Here is a 23735-nt window from a genome sequence, read left to right as displayed (position 1 = left end):
TATAAAACGGTAATTTATTCAAAAATTTGTTTAATCATTATTTTTTTATATTTATTTATATGGACCGTTGCGTCAACGCAACACCAGCGGCTAATGGGTTAATATGAAATTTTAGAGAGTATTACTTCATTCGTTCCAGCTGGTTGCCACTATTGCTTAGTAATACCTAAAACCTCGATTCTCTAAAAGGAAAAATTTATTCCTTCCTAACAGGTTTGAACTTTTTAAACTTATCTGCATGTTTCATAAAATAATACTGGGCTCATGAAATCCATTTTCGGTCTATTGAGAGGATGATAATCTTTTTTTTTTTTTTTTGCGTGATTTTTATTTTATTTTTCGCAACGCAGAACAATTGAAGAACAAATATATTCTTCCATTAGCATTCTATTTTTGTTGATTTTTGCGGAATTTCATATTATATGACATTGTTTCCTTTAAGCAATGCTTTTATTGTACCAATCAGTTTCCATTCGCGATTGTACTCAAATAGTTTCATGATTCGAGAGTGGTGACTCTTAATAATGTTACAAACCTATAAGGCTGCTTCCCAGAGCGGTTAGTTCCATCACCGGTAAGACCGATTTACAATCATCTGTATTGGATGCTGCTCGGGTGCCGAGAGAGTAATCCCAGGGCTTGGCGATAAACTTGGCGATCATTTGGGAACTTGGCGATAAAATAGGTAATGCTGGAAACTTCGAGAATTTTTATGATCCGTCCAATAGTAACTGAGATACGCCTGATTGGTACGCCTGATTCCAAAAGAACTTGAAGAAATCGCAGATTTTTGAAACCTTAAATTGTGTTTAAACTCGTAATCATCTTAAATATTGGCTTTTTTTGAAAAATATGGCATATTATTATTTTAATATACATTTATTTAACAAAAATTCTAATTATTAATATATATATAATGTAAGACACGTATGGTGAAGCACAGTTGTGGATGAAGAGAGAGAAAGCACTTTGAATTTTAATTTTCGTTTTATTCTATCCCGGGAGGCATAATTTATGTACAAGCAAGAAGAGACGAGGTACATCAATTTACATCAGAGCACAAGAGCGAAAAGAGAAAAGAGTAAACGAAATATTTATCCCCACAATTATATAGTGTGAGATTTGGACCAATATTGTGGATAGGGATTTCTTTACATCTGTCGATTTAAGTAAGGGAATTATAGATATCTCTTAAAAGAATTTGTTAAGATCGACAGATTTTTATTCCTTCACTAGGAGCATGTGAACCGCTTAATTAAGCATTTTTACAGAGTTTCTGTAGCATTAATTAAATAGAAAGGTGGAATTGGATCAAGAAATGAGAGAACATTTTAGAATTAAGTTAATAGGGTTAAATTAAGATAAAAATTAAGAAATTATTTAGGATTTAATTAAGATTTAGAGATATCGTTACATATATATATGAGGTGTTGATGAAATAAAATTGCTCATTTATGTGTCCAAAGCTTTAGTAAAATTTGGGGAAACAAAACTTGGAATCAAAATAAAAATTAACGTTTCATAAAATAGATGATATTTTTTCCAAGAATTTAATTTTAATTTGATTTTTTCTTACATTTTTGAAGAACAAAAACCAATATTGTAAAATTTTGACGTTGTTTGTATACTAATTTCACTGGTACAACTTTCACTTCAAATTTAACACGGCAGAAAGATTACACGTTAGGTCATGATAAGTATTTGAGGGCAGACAGTAAATGAGAACTTGCGCATACACTGCGCATCGCCAAAGCCATGATGAGCTTTTATAAGACACTTTTAGAGAAGACAAAAAAATACTTTTCGAACTTTTTTCAGTGTTATTTTCAAGCGTATGCTTACTTTAGTTACAATCTCATTAAAATATAATTTGAAACTAAAACCTATGTAATTTCATTATCCATTTCTTTTATCAGCTATCTATAAGGTGATTTGTTGTGTTATATATATTACTTGCTTCTGAAGTATATCGATTGCGATTACGATTCAGTTTTCATTTTCGGATTTTTTTCCAGCGAAATAGGAAAGTTTTCTTATTGCTTTGGACAATTTTACTGAACCTTAACTAGAAGCAGACTTTCAATGTATAAAATGTTATATTTTCATATATTTGAAATTTTTTTTAATTAAAAAGAAGAAATATTAAAAACTAGGAACGTAGACCTAGCCTTTCAGTTATATTCTTACTTTAATGTCAAATATAACTGACTGGTTACAATGTAATTTACTAAAAAAATAATTAAGTTATTAGTTAAAATTAATTATTAATATTCATTTTGTGCTTTTTTATTTTTAAACATTTTAAGACAGCTGATGCCGATGAAGGGAACAAAGCACAGCGCAGAGGGAGAAATTTGAAAAAGAGGCTTTTGACTCTTTTCAATAAGAAACGATGGGTTTGGAGTTTCGAATGGAATAATTTTGAATAATAAGTGGATGATTTTTCATTGAATATGTAAATTTAAATCAATTTTGTTGAATGAACCAGAGTCAAATCCATTATTCGTATTTCTGATATATTGATGGAGTTGACTTTGGGCAGGTGAATATGACAAGTTTGATAAGTACCAATTTCATTGAATGAAAATTTGTTTTGATGGTTATTAATAATTTACGATTCCCGACCGTCAGATAAAAGTTATACTACCAGGTCATGTTGTCTATACTTTTCAGTTATAGTTAATATCAGAGAAAAATGAATTAAATTGGAAACTGCATATTCTAATTGAAGGAGTAATCTCTACGTTTTAATCCTGTATTGAACTACTAGCATTTGATTATTTTTATGTTGCGTATTTAAATCCGTGATAATCTCTTCAGTCATTTCATTTTCATCTTAGAAGATTCCATAGATTATAGTGGATTGTTCCAGATTGCAGGGATGAATTAATTATAAAATATTTGAAATATTCCATGGAATAAAAAACGATTTTTTTTTGATAATCTAGTATACAAATTAGTATTTTAAGGGAGTTAGAAAAGGCATTCTGATTTAAAAATCAGCAATTTCTAATCGTTTCAGATATATTCAGATATATATAGTTTTAGCTATGTGTGAGTTTAGTGAACATATATAATAATTTTGTAATTCCTGGTTCGTGGAAAAAAATGTTTTCTAATATCGTCTAATTTATAATCGTAAAAACTAAATTGGTTTATTTTATCCTATCATTGAAAATGTACCAGAGAGTGGTTATAGAATATAAGATATACATGTACTAAATAATGGCTTCACCTTCTAAGTTATTAGCAACCGTTTAAAATACACTTTAAAGTGCCCCTTCATATTAACAATGGATAACCACGGTTGCTAACAATGTCAAGTTGCCATAGTATTTGGTGTATAGATCGTCACTAAAGTTCCTGATAGAATTTTTTCTGTCTACTTGGATTGCCATTTGAGACAACTCAAGAGACACATTTTAGTAGATATATATTATAGAAAAGAATTTTCCCATTGCGTAAAGTCTTTAAATGTGGCAGCCATGCACTAAATATGATGTTTGTTACTGTCCAAAAATTATTATCGATGTTTTAATGTATCGAAAGAATCGGTCAACGTTTGGAAAATGTGTTTTGTAAACTTAAGTTTTTGCATAATATCAAAACTTCAAGCATATAATACAAATTAGCAGCTTCTTTTTAAGGCACTGCAGCATTAACGTGTCCATTTTAATAATTAAAAAAATTATTCTATCAGATGAAGGGATTGATTCAAATTGTAATAAGATGTGAGAAAAAATGCTATGCAAATAAATGATTTTTTTTCCGTGAAAAACAAGGTAAATATATGAGATAATTAAATATGGCAGTTTAGAAAATTGATTCTCTAGTAGTCATTTACTTTAGTTGTAGAATATTATAAAATCATATAAGATTAGTCGATAAAAACATAATCAGTCATTTTTAAACATTTATTTTCGTTGATCTTACTAGATTTTGAACGACATTTATAAGAGCAGACAAAGATTGTGTCTGTATTCTTCATAAATTGAAGTTTTCCAGATACTCATCAACCAAAAATGTCCTTTGGTTTACTTTTGGGTTTCGTTAATGGTTTTGCTCCATCACATTTTCCACTCTCCTTAACTTTTTTAATCCAAACACTTATCTTCATCTGAAATATGAATTATGAATGATTAAATATTCAAAGACTACTTTTATTACGCTGTTTGCAATATAATTATTTTTCATAAGAATAATATTTTGTAAACTACAGTATATAGAACAGAACTCCGTCTCATATCGTATCTTTAACTATTCTGGCCATTGAACCGTTTGACGGGACTTTTATTAAATATCATAGTATATATAGGGGATAAAACAAAAATAAATATTTACAGAATTTACAAACATATGAAAAAATGATAATAGGAAACTATTTAACACGGTTTTCTACTTTGAAATATTGTAGAAAAAAATTATGTGCGGAAATATTGTGTATTTAAAAGAAGAACACATGAATTCTGTGATTATTGCACTTATTATCATAACATAATAGATGAGGATGTAGTTATAAAAAGCTAATATAAAATAATTTGGATAATATTTATAAAGAAAATCTATATTAGAAAGATATTTATAAGTGCATATAAATGTGAAGAAACAGCGGTGATTTATTTCTTCCCTTTAGTCTTTGTATATATGACACCTGATGCTGAAAGCTTGGCAGGCAAGAAAAGATCTTTATTGCCATTATATTTTATTGTTTGAGAGTGATATAAAATTGATACTATTGACATTTTAGGATGTTAATTTATTCTTTGTTAATTCAGAAAGAAACGAAATGCGATGGAAATAAAATTTATTGCCTTGACAAATATATATATTTTTTTTATAAAATAATGTTACGAGTCTTTAACAAAATGCGAAATTAGCATCAAATTCATCTACAACTTATCGTGAATGATGATATTATAGGAATTAGAGGCGCTACTTCCAGAAAACCGATAAATGTGATTTTTAAATTGGATCGTATTGAGAGAAAGAAATTATATTTCTTCTTTATATAATTTTTGGAATTCTTTCTTTTTTTTTTAGATTTTCTATTTACTGGATTTCTTCTTTTTTTGTAGAAAAATTTGAAAAAAATCTTGAATTCGATCGTAAATGCTCGGTTTCGAATAACTTCTTGCTTTGAATTTCAAGATAACACTTCCAAAGAGGATAAAACATCTGAATAGGTATGAGTAAAAAATGTAGTCATTCCAATGATATGAGTGGAAAAATTGTTCCCAGTGATAATTTCAGCAGCATTTATATTTCCGAAGTTATCACACAAGTTTCATTATAAACATCATTTTACGTCTGAAAAACTCAAAATCAAATAATATAGAGTCTGGCTTCAAAACTTAATCAATTGCCAACTCCACGCAGAGATTCAAGCAAGTCAAATAAAATTTACAGTTTTATATCCTTTTTTAATTATTGTCTGAATTTAAAGACAGTTATAAAGCTAGCTCTTTATATTTTAAAACGTTGTTGTTGTGAAAAAATAATTATTATTTTACTTATATTTCAATGTCCATCAATATTAAAAGTTTTTATGTTTATTATATATTAAAATAAGAATAGAATATGAGAAAATATTTAATAAATCTAATTTAGGTTTAAGGGGAATATTATAGATAAAAGAATTAAATTAATGAAAAATTTATTATTTGTACAAACCATTAATTCATCTAATTCCTTGCACAATGCTGAGAAAGGGTTTCGACAAACTTCCTACAATGAGCAAAAGCAAATAAATTTAAATAAAAATGAATATTCACTTTCAAAACAATAATTTGAACACAAATTTCTTGTAATTTAAATAATATTGTTTTAATTTATTGATTAAAATCTTATTGAAGAATTTTTTTTTAATTTTATATCTACTTAAATAATATCGAATTTTTCATCCAAATAATTTGAATATCTTTTAATAATTAATTTTCCTGTGTTGCAAAGACAAGTGTAAATTAATGTTTAGCAGATATATCAGGATCCCATCATTGACAGTAACAAAAATATTTGAAACGGTACATGAATTATGAAAATTATAGAAAATATATAGGACAATAATTTTCTTGTATAATTCAATATTTTTAAACAAAAGTTTGTAACATGAATCCACAACAATTAATAGAAAAAGTGGGAAATATTGACCTGGTCCTTAAAAAAGTAAGCATTTAGGACAAATATAAATAGCTTCGACTATATAAGTTCTATTAATATTTTGTCATCATGTCAATTACATTTATAAATTTATATCATTTCAATACGATCAAGCTGCTTCTGAATAATGAAATATAGTAAATTTAGAAATTAGAGTTTATTTATTTACTAATATAAGTTCCTGCTGATTTCTTTGAGTAACAATAAAATACGAATTTAAGTGTCATAATTTGCAAAACGTTCTTCAGATTCGTACATACAATCGTTCTATCTTTTTTTATTCGAAACATTCACATTTAATTTATAAAAAAAAATAAATACATGAGAAATATCAGTCTTTATTTAGATTATTATTGTGAAGACTTAACGAATTTGTGAAACTTTCTTGGACTTGCTAAAAAGACCTTAACACCCTTTTTTTTATAAAAGAAAATTCCTATTTTAAAAGAAGCACTTGTTTTAGAAAGAAAGTAATACAATTTTATCATCTTGTACAGAAAGTATATTTTCTGCCCTTAGAAGATTTCCCTTTGAAACAGGATTTGATATTAAATGCTACAGTTTCAAAAAAAAAAAAAAAAAAAAAAAAAAAAAATTAAAATATCTAGTTTATTGAAATAGATGCTAATTTATTTCTAATTTCAAACCAAAATAATTATCCAGCTTCAAACAGAAGTATTTTGCACTCTTTGTTAGGATCAAACGCAATAGTGTGGTTAAACATAAACATATTAGGGGCTGCCGTCTCAGGAGTATTTAACATCTCATTCAGATTGTCGAAATAATTCAAGAGTCAATATAATGAAAAGCCTTTTTCAGAAGTGTATACAGATTACTCTTGAGTTACTCAATAATTCAAAAATACTTTATTTTTTTCAGTCCAAAATATCAAAAATTATGGTGTAAGTTATGTTAATCCTGACAATTGTTTTTTAGGAGGGGGGATGATGGGTTCATTTTTCAAAGAGTTTTTTTGGGGGGGCGTGGGGGAAGAGGGATTTCTTTAATACAAAATATCAAAGTAATTCAAGATAGTACCAAAAACTTTAGAAGAGAAAGAATCTCTGTAAAATCCATGTCCTTTAGTCTTAAATCAATTCAGATAAATTCAAATGAAAATTACTCAATGGTATGAAGGATACTTACAAATATGTCTTCATAAAATAAGGAAAAAACTTCGTTGAAGTCCAATTGCTGAAACAAAATTAAAATGTTATAATTATTAACATACCTTAATGATAGAAATTATCTTAAACTGACAGATCATTCTGGAGAGGAAAGTATTTTGTTGAATAGAAATAATGTTAATTTTCATCGAGATTCGTACATCCGAGACATAGAAAATGAGTTATCCACTAAGTGAAAGGTATCGAAAATTTTATTGATACCATTTTAATAAGATTTTTAAGAGCTGATATGTAGATTTTCTTACTAACCTACAGCCTAAAATATCATTTATGATTACAAATTTTTGAAAAATATTTTAGAAATAATGCATATTTATTTCTAAAATTATTCATTTCATATAAATTAATTAATTAGTGGTGTCAAATCAGTTATCACATGACAACCATTTCTTTCTTTTGTCACTTGAATCCAGATCATGCTTATATCTAATAATTTGTAAATGCTGGTCTATAAATCTGTTTAAATCTTGTAATTTATAAATGCAGATAAAATTGCTTACTTTTTTTCATCTGTATTGTTGCAGAAACCATCTTTCATCTTTTCGAAATGTTCTGGAGTATGGTGTCCTTTTTATGCAAGGCCTTGATATACATATTCCCAAATTTTTGTCTTTACCTTGATAGTAAATTAATATAATTATAAATATTAAAAATATTAAACATATTCATAATAAATCTTTGCATTTGCATTTTTCAGCATAAAATCGAGGTTATATAGACTATGTGTAATATGTCAAGAATAGCCTACTGTGCTATAGTGAACAGTTAAATATCAGTTTTACATTAAAGCTAAAGAAGTTATATACTCCAGGAAATGTGCAGGAGTCTTTGAAATATAAAAATCTACAATTTGTAATTTCTCCCTGCTATTAGTCATGTGCATACAACGACAAGGAATGTCACTTTAATTCTGGTCTGAAAAAAATCTAGAAAGAAACTTGTTTTTTTTTTTTTAAAGAAGGCATGTAATATTCTCTTTTTGAATTTTTTTTTAATTTTCAAATTTTCAAATATTTGTTCAACTGAGTTTTTTAATTTTTTATATTTTGAATAGAAGAGAGAGAATCCTGATCTCTAGAATTGAATAAAAATGCATATTAAATACTATCATTGTTTTCTATAAAGCTTCATGGTGATTGCACGTGCTAATCAATTATAATTGAATCAAAAATGCAGATTGAATTCCATCATTGTTTTCAATGAAGTTTCATGGTTATCGCAAATGCTTGTCAGTTGTAATCGAAAAAAACATTTATTGAATGCGATAATTGTTTTCTTATAAATAATCATGCATTTATCATTTTACTACAGAATATTATTCAAGATAAAGAATTAATAATTTCTTTCTTTAGATTTAACATGAATGTTCAAAACATTTATGTGTTCCTGGACAATGGATAGTTGATAGGCTTGCATATTCACAACATCAGCTCAAATGTCCTGACGGCTAAGATAAAACGATTTCTGAAGATGTTGTAATCTAATAAGAACAGTGAACTCTCAATATCTTTGTAACTGTCCGAAAAATTATTTTTGATTGATACTAACCATATATTCTTTCACATAACTGGAATTATCAAAATTCTATTCAGGATTCCATGCTAATCAGTATTTTAAATATTTTATTATTTATTTAGTTAATTTGTTCAGTGGGAGTATTGATTAAGTTTTAATACAATCAAATATTAATGTAACCAATACTATATCAATTTGGTCAATACTGGAGCTTTTTTTTAAGTTCTTTAGTATAATAATGGAATTAAATTTATATTTCTGATAGCTCTTCAAACACAATGACTTTAAAATTTGTCAACTTTTTTTTTTTTTCCTTTGCATCCCTAGAGTTGATATTATTAAAATATTATTATTAAGTGATATCATTTTAAAGTTTTATTTAAACGTGAAATAGAAATGAAATTCTATTAGATCTAATATTTATTTATATATTAAATCTATATTGTGAAAGTTAAATAATTGGAATTGATGCTACCATCCAGAAAATAAGCTGAATAAATCTAAAAAAAATTATTAAAATTAAAATTATAAAAGTAGAAAAATATTTAAAAATCCTTTTAATAACTTTTAAAATAATTAGTTGGTTGGTTAGTTTACTGCAATTTAGTGGCACAAGATCCAGAATCATTTTAAAATAACTGGAACTTCAACTGCCCGAACTACAGTTCTACAGATTTCTTTGAGGGAAGAAATACAGAAACGAGCCGACGACCTGACCAAGGGATAGCGCGTCTTCCCCGTGATCTGGGCATCCCGGGTTCGAGTCCTGGTTCGGGCATGGTTGTTCTCTTCCCTGTGTTCTATCTGTGAGGTGTGTGAAAGATCCCTCCTGTAAAAAGGGACTGTGCAAGTCAATGTGTGTGTCAGCTTCATTTGAGCTAGAAGTCAGACTTCTGCCCTCGGGTGTTCCGAGTCTTTGCCGTCAGAAGCTACTGCACACTCGGCTTAAATCCTTGACAGTTCGTTAGCGGCCTTGTAAAGCGCCATAAGTAACAACAAAGTAAAGAAACGAACACATATAGTCTTTCTGCAAACAATAGATTTTCAGAACTAAATTTCACGTTTTAAGTGACGATAAATTCATTCTAAGTGTGAAAGTATAACTCATCGAGAACAGAAAAGGGATGACAGCTATGCTACTGATTTAGATGGCATCCCAGTCAGGGAGAGTTCAGGGATTTTAGGAAACAATAGCGAATGGGTTAGGGACTCTCCGTAACTATTTAATGGCGAGTGTTGAACTCGATTTCAATGAATTTAAAATTGACAGTAAAATAATCGACAATGAATGATGTTCAAGCTTTGATATTTTAAGACAATCTGTAACTACACAAAATTTTACTGATATCAATAAATATTTTGAAATTAATTGCATTTTCTTTTCAGAAAATAACACTTCTTTCATCAAATAACCAATTTTCTGCACCGAGTCTAATCCTAATTTATCCATGTGGAATTCTGTTTTAGATAAGAACAGAACTATGTTGTAATACCTTTGAGAATTGCGATACAAACATGTTATGGCTCCTAATATACCATTATAAACTTTTTAAAAGATTCCTAATCGAAATTTATCTTTGTGAAATTCTATTTTAGTGTAGAAAAAAACTATTTTGTAATCTCTTTAAGAATCGCCATGCTTGAACGCTATGGCCCCTAATATACCGTTATAAACGCTTAAAAAGATTCCTAACAACAAATTATATCTTTCAAAAATAGGATGTAGACGTGGACAGACAACCGTTTGTTTAAGCTGTTGTGATCGAGTTGAGAGAAAGAGATAAGCCTTAAGTATGAGTGTTTCTTGCCAATTTCCCAGCTTATTTTCAACGCGTAATATAAACGTATGCCAAGTTCTCAAAAAATTAAAAAGGTGTAAAAACATACGGTGAATTATTGGCATTCTTTCTTGATCCCAGACAACATCCTCATTTTATCTCGATTCAAAATGAAAACAATCTATATGAGACTTAAGAATATGGCGTCCGTAGTTGTGGAATCCATTACAATTGAGATTCGGTTTGTTTTTCAAAATAATCTTACTGAAGATAATGAAACAGTTTGATGTTTAAAAGGTGGACTAAGTATTACCTGGGCTGAAGAGTTATCCACAAATTGGTAAACATCGGCAGTATCATCTAAATATTAAATAAAATATTGAAAAAATAAGTCATAAAGAATATAATGTTAATAATATATTGCTGTTTTTTCTGAATAATACAATTCATTGTCTTTCTTAGCGAAATTAATCAACGAAAATTATTTCTATTTTAATTCCAAAATCCAAGAATATCAGTTGTACTCACATAAATAATTTAGATTTGAGTAAAAAAAAACATTATTTCGATAGCAATTTAAGTAGATTTTTACGCTTCAAATGGAAAAATTTGAATTAGTTCTTCACAAACAAAAATTTTCCACTGATAATATGGGTGAAAAAAAAAAGAATATATTTAGAGAATATATCGCTTTAGTGATAATTAAGATGATATTATCATCAGTTTTATGAACAAAGGGAGTAATTTCATGCTGCGAATGAACTTTAATTTATTCATTTACTGATTCAAGGATTCACTTGCTATTAACCAGCTAATAAGATTTCGTTGGAGGAAATTATTCTTACAACTAGAACAAAACTGCATTAAAACTTCTTTATTTCTCAATATTTGTTAACCAAATTTTAGGTATTAACATAAATATTTTTAGCAGTAAAATTTGCAACAGATCAATTCAGATGTTTAGAAAATTTAAAATATTCACAAATTGCAACCTTTATGCTAGAGAGCAAAGTAATTATTACCAGTGCTGTGATGAAACTGCTGCATGCTAGAAAGTAACGAAATTTCATATTGGCACAAAGTGGATTCCCAGCATATGATATTTCTCTTATCTGCACCTTTGCAATGGCAATATCTACTACAGCAAATAATGTTAAAATCTTGTAAATAGCGATGCCCCAGAGCGATGTAACTTGTAGATGTTCCCAAGCGATTTCTCATAAACTCAAAGCCCTATTTTTTCCTGAAGTTTATTAATGATTTTTAAAAGAAATACAAAATTTAATACTACATATTAAGTGGCTATTTACATACATGTTTGTGGCAATCCTTAACAGTGTATTCAACTTTCCATGGACTCCCAAAACTAGGCATACATATACACTGTTAAAAAGCAGCGATATAAGAAAGAAAGTATATAATTTATACTAAAAAAACTTACTTAGAACGCAAACCAAGTGTATATAGCAACTACTCAAATCATCGTCGTTAAAAGTTTGAAAAACAGCGCAGTCACCAAACAAAATAAAAACACTTAAACTCGATGCGATATAAAGTATTATTTTCATTTTGAATTCTTTGCTCTTTCTTCAACATATTATTCTAGCAGAGATTCAATTTTTCCGCTGCTTTTTAAATTAACTTTTAATCAATAGGTTTCCTTGTTCATGATAGGTCATTCATTACTAAAACGAAATATATTGTGCTTTGAAAGTAATGGAGCGCATAGCATTGTCTAAAATATAATTTCTTTATCAATTGTTTTGGGAACAATTCAGTGTCCTCTCAAAGGAAAGTTTTCTTAGTCACGGAAACAGGAAAACTAAAGCACATCCGATAAATTAAATATTTACAAGGAATTAAATTACTATTTAATATAAGTACTAAAAACCTCAGGGAACGTAATGTAAATGAGCATTGTAATTTTTTTGTAAGTTAATGATATTTTTTTACAATGGATATTATTTTTCTAAAAATAACGAATAAGTTATCTGTATATTTATACAAGAATCAATAATGTGAATAGGTAAGAGAGTAAGAAATTTCATGCGAAAGAATTAAATAGAATTAATTATCTTTGCTCATTTTATGCCAGTATGCTTTTAATTTTTTCCATAATAATATTAATATTACTAGATTACAAATGGTCATTTAATGGACAAGTTAAACAATGTATTCTATACAAATTCATGCAAAAATTAAGGAAAAAATTTAAATTAAAATATTACTATACGATTCTGTATTTAATATATTAATTTAATGTATAATAATATAAAATACTTATATTCAATACTTGATAATATATAATAATTATATTTAATATATAATTCGAATATTTTTACACGACATATAAAAGAATCAGTTTCATAAGTCAATTATTAATAAACCCAATGCGGTTTTCTAAATCTGAATTAAAGTCATATGTTTTTATTATAAATTAGGTTAATGAAAAAGCTACGTATGCTGAAACGTATGTCATAGATATGCCATATGCTTGTATGTTTTAAATTTGTCAGCAATTCCTTTGGAATGCTAATTCGAGTAGAAAATTTCTTTGTTACTTAAGTAGGGTTATTTTTCAATTGGTATTTCTTTATTTCTTGTCTTTATTAGAACTACCTATAGAAAATATCTGTAAATATTCATTTTTTTACACCATACATCTCCTGCTGAATGAAGTTACTAACGGATCAGAAAGCAATACAAAATTTGCAAGAGGACGCAGAGTGGAAACCGAGGAGAAAGTAAAAGATTGGTGAAAAGTGATTGCTATTGATTTGATCAGTGGATCATTTTGAATTTCAGATCATAATTCTTTATCCAAATTTAAAATATATACAAATTAGTCTAGAAAACAATAATCATTTTTTATCGAGGTATTATGTGAAAATTCAAGGTATTATGCTGATATCGAGTTATTGTGTGATATCTAAGGGTTTTGTCGAAATTGTCTATAAAAAGCAAAAACAAAAAACAGCCCCCCCCAAAAAAAGTGTTGCGAATAAGTCTTAGTTCTGCGTTCATTAAAAATTCTATCAATTATTTTTAGTATACTTCGTATATGATAAAAATAAATATTTACTGGCTCTCTATTTATTTACTTTTGTGGAATTATTTTACTATAGTGAACTTTAGTATAAACAAAAGTGACGTTAGAAATCAATCTAAACTATCTGTATACATAGCAAATGCTCAATGCAAGTTATTTTTTTTATCCTTTGAGCACCTGTACAAAGAAAAACGAGGAAACGGTACATAAATTGAGTAGAATCGTTTACCTCATGATCATGCTGATCACCAGAACTTTTAATTTCGCTTACAGTAATAAGGAAATGAAAAATAAATAACTTTAAAGATTCAATACGTTCAATTTTTTGTCATTATGTAATTTTTTCCAAACTCGATTGCATGCAATGTTACATCATTTACATTGAAAAAAATATGAAGTGCAAACAAATGCGATAAAGGATAAATATTTCAATTCAATGACAAAAAAAGAGGAATGTCGCTTAAAGGAAGCGCAGTCACGCTATGCCTTATAAAAATGATTCCATTCAAACGATACGAAATGAACCAATTTTAGGGGAGATTCCTATATTTCATGTCTAATGAAATGAATTGTTAGGCTTAATGAAACATGCTTTATCGATAAGCCCTATTTATAGTAAATAACATATTGATAAATATATATTTAAATGTTTTACCACTTAAGTATCAAAAATTTAAATTCCCCGTTTGACCTTTTTGAACAGGTATGTATAAATACTACTATAAAAAAAATTGATTAAAAATATGTTTTCAATATTCCACTGTCATTCCGGCACTTGCATGTACGAAATTAAATGCGATATTTAAAACTCTGAACTCTCTCTCTCTGCTCTCTTTTTCCTTCTACCAAATATTTCTTTATACAAGTGTAATATTTTCCCACTTCGAGTAGATTCAAAGTTGAGCTTTTTACACTCATGTCCATAAACTAAGGATAATGCAAGTTCAGGAAAAGAAAGAGTTAGAAAAAAAAAAAATGTGACTTATTTGTAAAGCCTATTTATTGAAAAAAAGTTAAAGAGAAATAAAAGATGCTATATATATTTGATATCATTAAAAAAAATTGCGATTTTTTGCTCTCTGGAGCAAATTACAAAAAACCCCTATTTACAAAAAACAATATTACATGGTTGGTATGACGGTTAAAATATAGTATATCTCCCAGACGATGCAATACAGTCCGTGCAGCGCCTAGGCATGCTGACTCTCTAATTAACGATAAGATCTTGGGGAATATTACACCACTCGTCAAACAATGCTCTCAGAAGTTCCGGTAGATACGTAGGAGGTGGTTGACGGGCTGCAACTCGTCGGCCAAGCATATCCCACACATGCTCTACTGGATTCAAGTCCATTGAGAATACTGGCCAGTCCATACGGGTGATATCCACCGATCGAAGGCATTCGTTTACGATGTTTGCACGGTGAGGACGGACGTTATCATCCATAAACACGAATTCTGCACCCATCGCGCCCCGAAATAAACGTATATGTTGTCCCAGAATGTCGTCCCGATAGATTTGGCCTGTTATGGTTCCAATTTGAACATGCAGGTCAATTCTGGGACTTAGAATAACTCCTCACCAAACGAGCAATTCTGCACCACCGTAACGGTGTCGTTCAATGATGTTCTCTTGATGGTAACGAATACCTGTCGCTCTCCATATGAAAGTTCGGCGAGAATCAGACGGCAAACTAAACCTGGACTCGTCGTAATCACACAAGCTCACTGTTGCGGTATCCACAATGCATGCTCTCTACTTCAGGCTAACCTCAGGCGACAGTGAGTTGCAGTAGGTGGAATACATTTGACACTCCTACGAGAATACATACCAATCTGCCCTAAGCGTCTGTACACGGTCCGCCTTAAAAATGTCGTACCTAGTGGCTGAAGTGAGCTGACGAGACGGGTCTGATGCTGTGCTCCGTACTTCTTTTGGCAGTAACTGCCAAATACCGTCCTCATTCGGAATTGTAACTCGGGGGCGACCTGTACTGTAATGTCTACACACATTACCATCATCTTGGAATCGTTGCCAAAGCCTGGAGATGGACGGTTCCAAGTTCCTCGGATACTTCCAGCTGGGTACGCCCACATTACAAACGGCCGATAATTGTGCCACGTAAAAAATCCTGTAAATGCGTCCTTTGTGTCATAACTATGCGGTTACTGTACTGAAAGTGCTTGCGAACAATTTTACTTCTTTGCGCATTCCTTAAACACCACTCTCTTACACTCTCGTCATTGTGACGTATTATCGATGTCATTTGGTGGCTTCCTGCAATTTGCATATGATTTTTGCCATATGCAACGGGTGATATATGTATTTTAGAGTTCGATCTCCGCGTGACTCTGAATTATTCTTAATTTAGGGGCATGAGTGTAGAACATTTAAGAAAAGACTGTTATTTCTGTCTTAAGCTGATTGCTGAACATTTTTTCTTTAAAGAATACTCATTCTCAATTAATGTATATTATTTGAACTATAGATGTGTAGTGTTCAGGAATTCGCAAATTACAACAGGGTTAAATAGATTTCTTGCTACTAATATATTTCTTTGATTACTAGGGAGTTGCTGCATTTCTATTAGCCAACCAGGAAACTTCCATATCTGCATTTGGTATTTGCAAATTTTCTTAAAGAATTTTAAAGGACTGGAAGAGTCTAATATTTATTGTGTTTGAAAATTTTTGAGATGAAAGACTAATAACATACTATTTATCTGCAATTGATTATAAAGTCACTATTTTGATAATTTACTTAGATTGTTATTGCATATTAAACATTTTCATGCTTAAGAATTTTAGGGACGACCATGTTTTCCTGATTGTGCCTTATCAATAAATTTTCACTATCCGGTGGTATGCATTTCCAGTCTTTCATATAATTTTGCTGTTTAAAATTTGCGAAAGGTTTCAATTTTCATTTCCTAATCCATGAACAATTTTGAGTGAACACATTAGAAATTATCTTATTTGTTTCATGAAGGCCACGTGCTTTTATATTTCTGTATATCGTTCTCTATATGTTCTATATATTTTTAAATAGTTACCACATATCATGAAAAACATAAATAATAGATAGAAAATTTTTAAAATGTATATTTATCTCGTCAAAAATGTTTTTTGGAATAAATAATATAAGTAGCTGACTATTATTTTGAAAAATTCCTTTATGAATTAAATTAATTTTCTGTTAGTATAACAATTAATTATATTAATATATCTAGAGGTATGTTAACTCTGGCTCGAAAAACAGGCCTCTACTAATCGGATTATATATCAAATCAAATATCTCTCACGGGCCCTAGGGGAAAGCCCGGTTGAGTTTAATGCGTAGAGATGGCTCATATTAAGAGAATCGCACACGAATTTAACATAAAGAAATTTAATGAACTGGACGAACTGCTGGGCCGCTTTACATCGATGGACGCTAGTACAGTACCGAACACAGTTTTTAGGGCGGGAATCAGATAGCTTCTTATTGGCTGTTGAGTGACGACGCGAGCGCCGTTAGGATGACACTCCGTACCGCGAACGCCGCTAGGATGACGCTCCGTACCGCTAACGCCGCCAGGGGGACGCTCCGTACACTACAATCGGCCGTCCTGATGATCTTGACGTCCTCGTCAATCTGAGAAAGAATCTAAAAAACTCAAAAAAAAAGAAAATTTTAAATTTTTGCAAAAATTTTAGATTTTGTAAAGTAGATGCTTTATGCAGTAGTAGACCAAGGCTTCATATAATCTGCTGCTGTAGAGGTATGGTTGGGGCCTTCGTGGATTCCCACTTTCTCCACTAGGTACCTCTCGTGTGGCTTCTTCGCTGTGATGCGATAGGGACCATGGAACTTCGGGCGAAGCTTCAAACCACTGCCGAATTGGGTCCTCTGTATGGCCACTAAGTCATCTGGATTATATTGAGTAGCTTTCTTCCTGCGCTTGTTGTAAGCTCTTTTATTCTCTTCTGGAAGGTGCAAGATATTCTGTCGCGCTTCTTCGCGAATGTCCTCGCCATTGTCGATGACCATTTGCTCATATTCTTCCTGTAGGATATCGAGAATTTTCTGGTCATTTTTATGCCTCATTTGCACACCGATCATGAGTTCGAAAGGAGTAAATTTTGTACTCCGTGGAGCAGTAGAGTTAAATACACGTTGTGCTGCTTGAACATAAGTGTACCATTTCGTGGGATCATTGATGGAAAGTTTGGCAAGCAGGGGGATAAGAGTTCCATGAACCCTTTCCACCTGTCCATTTCCTTGAGGTATTTCTGTGGTGATTTGAATGTGATTAATATTTTGATTCGCCCAATAGTTTGTAAATTCCTTGGAGGTAAATGCGGAACCTTTATCCGTGATGATGCGCATAGGATTTCCGAACACTGTTTCCTGCAATTGCAGTTTCGTAATTGCATCATTTGCAGTTACACCTTTAACAGGATATAACCAAACAAACTTTGAGAATGCATCTATTATAGTAAGAATATGATTATAATTTTTATTGGTTGATATTAAGGGTCCAATAAAGTCAACATGGTAAGTACTAAGAGGAAAGTTTTCCTTCGGAATCGGATGTAAGAACCCTTCAGGTTTACCACGCTTCCGGTTGACTAGGATGCATTCGGCACAGTTCTGTATTACCGATTCAATACTTTTTTGCATATTCGGGAAAAAATAGTCACGTTCAATAATGTTTTTAGTTTTCTCCACTGTGAAGTGCCCTTTTGAATGCGCCTTCTTAATTATTTCGTGTTTCATTAGATCAGGTATTACAAGCAAACGACGGTTGTCCTGACATTATACAGAATGTTATTTTGTACCACGAAATCAACTTGGTTGTTATCTTTACATAATTCTTTCAATTTGTTTATGTATTCATCTGACATCTGTGCCACTTGCACTCGCGCTGTTAAATCATCACAAAGTGTAGTCATGACTGTTGGGTATCTACTAAGTGAATCAATGTGACGCATTTGACTACCTGAGCGATGTACTATCTCATAATCAAAATCTTCGAGGAATAAAACCCAACGCGCTATTTTAGGAATTAATTATTTTTTAGTAATAGTCTGTTTGAACGCAGAGCAGTCAGTGACAATTTTAATTTTAGTTCCTAAAATGTAAGTACGGAATTTCGTTAATGCTTTAATAACAGCTAAAACTTCTAGTTCATAGCTCGATAGATTTTCTTCCTGAGGTGTTGTTTTTTTACTCATATAAGCTATGGGATGTAAATTATCATCGTCGTCAGCTTGAAGAACGATTCCACCGTAACCTAATTTGGAAGCATCTGTATGGAGTTCCAGTTTGGAACCTGATTTATACAGATGTAAAACTGGATCTTGCGATATTGCTCTTTTAAGGGTCTCAAACGCTTTTATTTGAGAGGGACCGAATTCAAATTTTACACCATTTCTAAGTAAATCGCTTAGAGGTCTAGCTATTAAAGCATAATCTTTAATGTACTTCCGAAAATATCCCGTTAAACCCAAGAAACTTTGGATTTGTTTTTCATTACGTGGTTGTGGAAAATTTAGTACGGCTGAAGTTTTTGCAGTTGATGGCCTAATTTGTCCATTTTCTATGACTTGACCAAGAAAGTTAATTTTTTCTTTCAGAAACTGACACTTTTTTAGATTTAACTGTAGGCCAAATTCAGAGGCTATGTGTAAAACGCGTTCCAATTTTTGAATACCTTCAGAAATGGTTTGAGAGGGGATGATAATATCATCCAAGTAAACAATTAAAGTTCCGTCATGTATTAATTCTTGAAAAATTACTTGAATGTAGCGTTGAAACATAGAAGGTGCATTCGTAAGTCCGAAACAACATTTTTTAAACCGAAATAATCCTTCATGGCTAATAAAAGCCGTGTACTTTCTGCTGCCAGGAGTCAAATCAATATGAAAGTAAGCATTTTTGAGATCTAATGTGGAGAAAATTTTGCCTGAGTGTAACTTATCAAAAATATCTTCTATATTTGGTAGAGGAAATTTATCTTTGATTGTTTTTTTGTTCAAAGAACGGAAATCAGTACAAAATCTGGGTTCGCGATTTTTACGTTTCACTAAGACAATTGGAGACGCATAATCAGAATAGCTTTTTTCAATGATACCCTGGGCAAGCCATTCCTCGATTTGTTTTGTAACTTGTTGTTTTTCTATGGGAGCAAGTCTACGAACCGGTGAGGTCACAGGGATGTCATCAGTTAAAATAATAGACATTTGCAAATCTGTAGTACGGATTTTATTTGGAGAGTAATTTGAAATTAAATTAATTACATGATCTTTCATATTTTTATCAGATAAATACCCTATATCAAAATCATTTTCAGAATAAACATTTAAAACATTTGTGCATACTTCTTTCACTAACCATTCAGAATTCACATCAGAAAAACTCTGTTCAAAACAAGTATCAGTTATTAAATTAACATCAACAGACTTATCTTTATTAAACAATATATCATCACTCTGTAAATAAAATTCAGAGTCAGCATTTATTTTCGAACCAGTAGTAATACTTTTATTTTCATTTAGGAAAGAAGTTGAATTATTATCATTTTTATTGGGAAAAGTATTTTTAAGATCTAAATAGCTATTAGGTGGTAAAATGCATTCAAAAGAAATATTAGTATCAGCAGCTGCTAAAACTCTTTTCGCTTCTGATTTTTTATTAACATGACTAGTATCTATCGCCACTAACGGAAGACTGACAATTGAACTGTTCGCTAATTTAATTTTTGTGCTACGGCCTACATAATTTAATTTCTTTACATAATTAGGATTAATAATCATTAATACGCTTCCGCTATCAACCAAAGCTTTAATAGGAACGTCGTTTACAATAATATCTGCGCATTCCAACTCAGCGATTATTAATTCTTGTGGAATTTCATTTGATTTTAACATGGAGTTTACAGGATTTGAGTTATGGGATCTTCCCTGATTGTTATGTTGTCTAGCATTAACATTTTGGGGACAGAATTTTATTAAATGCGATGTAGAATTACATTTAAAACAAGTTTTCCTATCAATATTTCCACCTTGTACATGATAATTATTTTGGCGGGAATTATTGACGCACGGCCTTGAGCTGTAGTCATGTGTATATCTACTCTCTTCCCAAAACAAACTTTTATTTCTTGCGCGAAAGTAAATGTCTATTTCTTTTGCTAACATCAGCGGTTTTAACCAGTCGGAGCCTTGTTTGATCAAAATGTGCTCGGATGTGTCCTTGTCAAGAGTGCTGGTTAATTTATCGGTTACAATTAGTTCACAAAGGGTCGCGAAATCTTTCACTTTTCTTAGTTCCAAATAATATTCTAAATTCGCTTTTAATCTTGAGACGTGATTTTCCCCTTTAAATCTTTTGGCGGCTTGGAAGTTATCCCAACATTCTTTAGCAGATGGTTGGAATTCTCTTAACACTCTGCTTTTGATTTCGTCATAATCTTTTATTTCGCTTTCGTTCGCGTATAACAAAACATGTCGGCATTTCTCGCCTAACAAATTTAGAAGGACTTCGGCTTTGTATTCAGTTTTAACCTGTTTTGTTTCGAAAGCACGTTCCAAAATATTGAAAAACAAATTGAAATTTTCTGATTTAGTTGGTATTGGCATTGTCAATGTGCGGATGCTTTTAATTATTTGCTCGATGGATTCCGCATGACTTTCTGGAGGAGGTGCGTTAGGACTACTTATTCCGGTCGCTTGAACGTTTCTCATACTTTCTTCATGAGCTAAAGTTAATTTTAATTTTTCTAATTCAAACTGTGTTTCCTTCTCACGCGCTTGTTCTGCCTCTTCACGCGCTCGTTCGGCCTCTATTTTTCCGTGTTCCTCTGCTTCTATTTTTTCGCGTTCCTCTACAGTTGAAATGATAATGTCTTTAACAAATTCCAAATCATCTTTAACCGCTTGGCTCTTTTCTATAATTTGTTTAAGCTGCACAATATTTGTTTTTTCCGGAACTACCTCACCTATTGCTTCAGCGACAATAATTAAATCTTTCTTTTTTGTATTTTTAAACATTTTGAATATGCCTTTATTTTTCCTAATAATAAATGCCAATATAATAACGATAATAATAATAATGCTAATATTTCTTCAAAACAGAATTTTCTAAAATAAACACATTCAAACAGTTCTTTTTTCTTGAAAAAGTCATTCACAAATATACAAATCTTAAAATAAATGCTTGAAAGATTCTTTAATCAAAATGATATAGAAAATTCTCCTACCTGTTCTTCTTCAATTATATCCGTTGAGATAATATGCAGGAACTTCACAATTTGTCGGCCACTGCCGAAGCGAAGATTTTCTTGAAAAATTTGTCGACCACTGCCGAACCGAAGATTTTCTTGAAAATTTTTGTCGGCCACTGCCGATCCGAAGATTTTCTTGAAATATTTTGTCGGCCACTGCCGATCCGAAGATTTTCTTGAAATATTTTGTCTGTCACTGCCGATCCGAAGATAATTCGACGAAAACTAATGGTGAAATTTCCAGATTCTTACAGGATCGAAGATTATTTTTCTGTTTCCTAGGTCATTGCACTCCGGACCGAGCCCCCACATGTAGAGGTATGTTAACTCTGGCTCGAAAAACAGGCCTCTACTAATCGGATAATTTATCAAATTAAATATCTCTCACGGGCCCTAGGGGAAAGCCCAGTTGAGATTAATGCGTAGAGATGGCTCATATTAAGAGAATCACACACTAATATAACATAAAAAAATTTAATGAACTGGACGAACTGCTGGGCCGCTTTACATCGATGGACGCTAGTACAGTACCGAACACAGTTTTTAGGGCGGGAATCAGATAGCTTCTTATTGGCTGTTGAGTGACGACGCGAGCGCCGTTAGGATGACACTCCGTACCGCGAACGCCGCTAGGATGACGCTCCGTAACGCTAACGCCGTTAGGGGGACGCTCCGTACACTACATATATATTGGCCTTTTGAAATGCTTTTAACGCAAATCAATAATAACTACAAAAAAATCCATTGTTACATTTTCATTCAACTGCTTTTAACTATGAAAAATCAAAATTAGTAAATTAATTTGTTTTAAATGCCTTATCTATTTTAAAGATGACATTGCATTATCCATAGGTAGCATTTCTTCAGTTCGTAAATATATTACTTTATTCTATTCGTTTGTATGTTTATTTAACTACTTTTTTATAACTGTATCCATTCATACTGCCACAAACAAAATTTTCAAATGTATTTTTTTATTAAATTATAAATTAAAGTTATTATATAGCATTTTGCATTCTTAATCAGTTTCAATCTTTTTCATTATATTATGCATAAAATTAATTTGATGCAAGAATAAAAAGATTTTGAATTCTAAGGGAGACAAAATGCAAATAATATTCTTTTTTTTCCATAACTGTTTCTGTTTGTTAATACTCTTTTTTTTACTTTTCTTATTTCTTCGGAGACAAACTTATTGTGTTCAGATAAAGCTTTATTTCGATATGCATTATCACCATGACAAACAGCGTTTTGTTAAATTATATTTCACGGTTATATACGTTACATTATGTCTTAAATTATGTACGGTATTATTACATTGATAATACCGTTTTGAGCTCTATGAAGTTTTATAATACCTAATAAAGCATTCACAAGATTTTTTTTCTCTAAGCATAATTGTCAGTTTAAGGCATGATTTTTTTCTCACTGTGAAATCATTATATGTAAAACATGCATTTTAGCTTTATATGTATGGAAAAAAGACACTGTTATCTGCTTAATGTAATTCCATTAGAAAAAAAAGGAATATTTAACTTTTTACATTTTCTGTTTAATACCTTGAATTTTAATAATTTTAAATTGTATTACATTTATTAACTTACATATAATATATTAATATTATATATATATATATATATATATATATATATATATATTTTAACTCTAATTTCAATTTAATTAATTTTCATAATAACTTCATCTTAATTTAGCCCATAGTAACTTCATTCTAAAATATTCTCTTATTTCGTGATACAATTCCACTGTCTCTACTTAATTAATT

General features: G+C 30.6%; 1 long non-coding RNA gene across 1 annotated transcript; it reads right to left on the bottom strand.

Annotated features, from left to right (window-relative positions):
- Nucleotides 1-3996: 3996 nt before the first annotated feature.
- On the bottom strand, nucleotides 3997-12204 carry LOC129969953 (uncharacterized). Its single transcript, XR_008784707.1, has 6 exons — nucleotides 12078-12204; nucleotides 10950-10996; nucleotides 7844-7959; nucleotides 7303-7350; nucleotides 5671-5724; nucleotides 3997-4117 (listed from the first exon to the last, which is right to left on the bottom strand). It is a non-coding gene; the product is annotated as an uncharacterized LOC129969953 (long non-coding RNA).
- Between the last annotated feature and the right edge of the window lie 11531 nt (nucleotides 12205-23735).

Source organism: Argiope bruennichi, chromosome 1 (genome assembly GCF_947563725.1).
Source record: "Argiope bruennichi chromosome 1, qqArgBrue1.1, whole genome shotgun sequence".
NCBI classification, from domain to species: Eukaryota; Metazoa; Arthropoda; class Arachnida; order Araneae; family Araneidae; genus Argiope; species Argiope bruennichi.
Note: the sequence above shows the minus strand (reverse complement) of the source record. Positions and strands in the feature narration are given on the sequence as shown.